At 38.6% G+C, this 4,884-nt stretch overlaps 1 non-coding gene across 1 annotated transcript; it reads right to left on the bottom strand.

Annotated features, from left to right (window-relative positions):
• Positions 1-593: 593 nt before the first annotated feature.
• On the bottom strand, positions 594-757 carry LOC129082393 (U1 spliceosomal RNA). The gene has a single exon (XR_008530411.1). It is a non-coding gene; the product is annotated as a U1 spliceosomal RNA (small nuclear RNA).
• Between the last annotated feature and the right edge of the window lie 4,127 nt (positions 758-4,884).

Genomic DNA, 4,884 nt, shown 5'->3' on the forward strand with positions numbered 1-4,884 from the left:
TTCCCACTAGAGGGATATGCCATGGCCTTCTCCAGTAAGAGGGAAGTGCCCCCATCTGCTCTTCCAGCAAACAGAGAAGTTTTTGTGTTTATCCCCCTCATCCATGACAACCCCAGGCCGGGCTCTGTGGGATTCAGAGCCCTGCTCCTACCTCAGCTGGCCCCCGCCAGTTTCCCTCAGGTTCAGGGAAATCTGAGCTCTCTGTGGCACTCCCCCACTGCAGCGCACCCCTATAGCCCCGGCACAGTGCGACATCTGTCTATTCGGATCCTCTGATTCTTCCTGATATAGTTATGGAAGATTGTATGTTTCTAAGAATTTATCCATTTCTTGCAGGTTGTCCAATTTGGTGGAATATGGTTGTGCATAATATTTTTTTACAAGCCTTTGTATTGCTTTGGTGTCAGTTGTTAGTTCTCTTTCTTCATTTCTGATTTTTTTTTTAATTTGGGTCCCTCTCTTTTTTTCTTGATAAGTCTGGTTAAATGTTTGTCAATCTTGTTTATCTTTTCAAAGAACCAGTTCTTGGATTCGTTGATATTTTTGTTAACTCAACTTCATTTATTTCTGCTCTGATCTCTATTTTTTTTAACCAAAGGAGAGCACGAACACCGTCCCCCACTACCGCAAATTATGCAGTCGAATTTCCCACATTTGGGGAAATCGCAGGGGTCAGCACATCCAGAGAGCAATGGGTAAGACTTGCCTTGGGAAAACCACCTTTGTGATCATGGTACCTCCCCTGCCAGGTAAGTATCTCCTCTGATCTTTATTATTTCCTTCCTTCTACTTACTTTGGGCCTTGTTGGTTGTTCTTTTTCAAGTTCCTTTAAGTGTGAATTTAGATTGTTTATTTTAGCTTTATCTCTCTCTTTTTTTTTTTTTTTTTTTGAGATAATCCTGTAATGCTATGAATTTCCCTCTTAGGATTGCTTTCCCAGTGTTCCACAGATCTTGAATTGTTGCATCCTCATTTTCTTTTGTTTCAAGGTATCTTTTGATATCTTCCTTGTTGACCCATTCATTGTTTAATAACATGGTATTTAACATGCATGTCTTCATGTGTTTTTCAGAGTTCAGATTCTTGTGACTGATTTCTAGTTTCATAGCATTGTGATCAGAGGAAATGCTTGATATGATTTCAGTCTTCTTAATTTCATTGAGACTTGTTTTTTGTCCTTACATGTGGTTTATCCTAGAAAATGTTCCATGTGCTCTTGAAAAATATATATATTTTGCTGTTTTGGGGGCAAAATGCTCTGAGGATATCAGTTAAATCCATTTGATCAACTGTCATTTAAGGCTGCTGTCTCCTTGTTGATATTCTGCCTGGAAGGTACATCCATTGAGGTCAATGGTGTGTTAAAACCCCCAACACTGACTATATTTCTGTTTATCTCTCCCTTTATGTCTATCAAGATTTGCTTTACATATTTAGGTGCTCCTATGTTGGGAGCTTACATGTTTACTAGGGTTATATCCTCTTGTGGGATTTTCCCCTTCATCATTATGTAGTATCCTTCTCTGTCTCTTACTATAGCCTTGTTTTTAAAGTCTATTTTTTTTTCCCTTGCTGGTGTGGTTCAGTGGATTGAGCACTATTCTGTGAACCAAAGAGTTGTGGTTTGATTCCCAGTCAGGGCACATGCGTGGGTTGCGGACCAGGTCCCCAGTGGACAACCACACATTGACGTTTCTCTCCCTCTCTTTCTCCCTCCCTTCCCCTCTGTCTAATGAAAATAAATAAATAAAATATTTTTAAAAATTTTAAAAAAGTCTATTTTGTGAGATATAAGTACTACAACCCAAGCTTTTTTTTCCTTTCTATTTGCATGAAATATCTTTTTCCATCCTTTTTCTTTTAGAGTATGTGTATTTTTTGATCTGAATTGAGTCTCTTAGAGACAGCATATATATAGTTCTTGTTTTTTTATCCATTTAGCTACCCTATGTCTCTTGGGTGTACATTTAAGGTGGCTATTGATAGATACATATTCAGTGCCATTTTATTCTTAGGCTATTTTTCTGATTTTTTTCTTTCTCTTTTTCTCCTTCTCCTTCTTCTTCTTATCCTCCTCCTCCTCTTCCTCCTTCCTGCAAGCCCTTCAACATTTGTTGCCATTTTGGTTTGGTATTAACAAAATCCTGTAGCTTTTTATTATGTGGGAAGCTCCATATTTCTTCCTTGATTTTAAAGGATAGCCTTGCTGGGTAAAGTAGCCTTGATTGCAGGACCTTGTTTTTAAAAACCTTGATTATTTCACACCACTCCCTTCTGGCCTAAAGTGTTTCTGTTGAGAAATCAGATGACAGTCTAATGGGTGCCCCTTTTATGTAACTACCTGCTTTTTCTCTTGCAGCTTTTAAGATTCTCTCCTTGTCTTTAAGTCTTGTCATTTTGATTATGATGTGTCTTGGTGTAGGTGTCTCTTTGGATCCAACTTGTTTGGGACTCTCGAGCTCCCCAAACTATGTGTTTTTTTCCTTCACCATTTTAGCGATGTTTTTGGTCACTATTTCTTCAAATATGTTCTTGATCCTTTGCTCTCTCTCTTCTCCTGTTATTCCCATGATGTGGATGTTGTTATGCTTCATGATGTCCAAAGTGTTTCTTAAGCTCTTGTCATTTTTTTTTATTTCTTTTTTCTTTTTGCTGCTCTGCCTGTGTGCTCTTTTTCTACCTTGTCTTCTAAATAACTGATTCGGTTTTCTGCTTCATATAACCTACTATTTATTCCTTCCAGTGTATTATTTATCTTGGATATTGCATTCTTTATTTCCAACTTGTCCTTTTTTAAGGTTTCTATGTCTTTTTTCATGCTGCTGAGTATCATCATTATCATTACTCTAAACTCTCTATTGGATAAATTTCTTGCCTCCATTTCATCTAGCTCTTCTTCTGGAGTATTCTCTTGTTCTTTCATTCAGGTCTCTTTCTTTGTTTTTCCATTTTGGCTGATTCTTTGTTTTTTCTTCCTTAGTTGTTAAACTAATTAATGATATAGCCTCAAGCTGTAATCAGCAGCCCAGCTTAAGCACTGTCGTGGGGCAGAGTAATTCCTGTGTGCGGGGCTATTGCTTCCCCTCAGGCTGATGTCACTTGGAGAGGAGTTCTCTGCCTGACAAAGATGGCTTCTGCAGTAATGGGAATGACTCAGCACAGGGATCCTGGTGGCTATTCCTTCAGTTCTTTCCCCAGAGCCATCAGCCCCAGATTCTCCTCAAGCTTCTCTAGTTCACTACACCCTCCCTCTGCTGGAGTCCAGGGTAAGTGGCTGCAAATGAAATTTTTTTCATTGGCCCTTTAAGAGTCTCACTGCATCTCCAGCCATCTCTCTCTGGCCGAAAGAAACCCTGCTGCTTTTCACAGCTGGATGTTAATTGGGTTCCTTTTGGCTCTGGTACTGAAGGCTGGGGAGCCCAACTTGAGGTTTAGATCCCACATTTCTTAGGGGGCACCCCCCCAGCTGCTGAAATATCCTTCTGGAACCTTAGATGCTGCCTGTGGGAGCCCAGTCAACCCTCTTCCTCCCCCTCAGCACTCCCTACAGTGTCGTTGTGAAGTTGTTTGTTCTCTCTGGCCCTGGTTATAAGACTTCTCTCCAGCTAGTGTTTAGTTGGTTTGACTTCTCTACAATTTAGTTGTAATTCCAGGTTTGTCCTGGGAGGAGGAACTTCCACTTCCTCCTCCACCATCTTTGATCTCACTTTCCTTTTCTTTTGTTGAATTAAATTTTAAAAGAAACTTTTTTCAAATAAATTTTTTTTCACAATTTTATATAAGGAAACAACATCGTGTTGGTTACTGCTGAAAGCAGAATGCCAGGAATGGAATCAAAAATTAATGAGAAACCTGCCAAAGGTTCATTTACTTTAAAATATATATAATCTAGAAGAGGGATAGATGCTTCCAGAAGAAAAAAGGGCTTGATTTGACTCTGTGAAAATAGTAGACTTCATAAAAATGTATATTTACCTAAATATCTTGGACAACTTCTTTCTAAAGGATTTTATGTGCTGGTAGTTAGTGGGTAGCTCTTCTGACCAAGTCTCTGAATTCAAGAACCAACTGTTAAAATCAACTATCTGCTATTCCTAAATGGCAAAACAGCAATAACAGCAAACCTCTTATTTCAAATATTCAATTGTAAAATTCTGTCGTTTGGTCAACTGGAGGGTTTTCATTGTATTTTATTTTTTAAATGAATCCCATTTGATTTGCTTATCTTTAGTAACAGTTCTAAAGCCAGTTATAAAGATTTATAAATAAAAGTGCAATGTAATTTTTAACTTCAGACTTTATAAGCTGAAATATATCATTTTATTACCAAATGATCACTAAGTGGACAGGTCAGAGTCTCTGTACTCTTGACATTGTAGACTGGATAATTCTTTGTTGTCAGGGACTGCCTTGCGCATTACAGATTGTTCAGCATCCTAGGCTGCAACACTCCAGATGCCAGCAGCAGCCATCAGGCCCCACTTATGACAAGAAAAAATGTCTCCAGACATTGCCAAGTGTCCTCAGGAGGAAAAATCACTCCAGGTTGAGAACCACCCCCTTGATGTTATAATTGAGAAACTGAACAAGAGCGAACCTCTCAATTTATAAAAAATAAATAGATATTAAATAGTATCGAGAAACAGAGCTTCCACATTATACTACTCAATAGCAATAAATATTTCACTGCTGTCCATATTTACCAAGGATGCTGTGTAAAAGAGTGTAAGAAATTTTTAAAATATTGAACACTCATCTAACTCAGTCTATATACCTCCATGAGATGAAGGTAAAGTAAAAATCATAAACGTGCATGTCTGAAGCAAGGAAGAGAGCATGAGTGTGTTCACAAGTAGGATGGGCAAGACGAGGGCACAGAGGTT

Source organism: Pteronotus mesoamericanus, unplaced genomic scaffold, assembly GCF_021234165.1.
Source record: "Pteronotus mesoamericanus isolate MK-2021 breed Mesoamerican mustached bat unplaced genomic scaffold, CSHL_Meso_final scaffold_125, whole genome shotgun sequence".
Taxonomy (NCBI): Eukaryota; Metazoa; Chordata; class Mammalia; order Chiroptera; family Mormoopidae; genus Pteronotus; species Pteronotus mesoamericanus.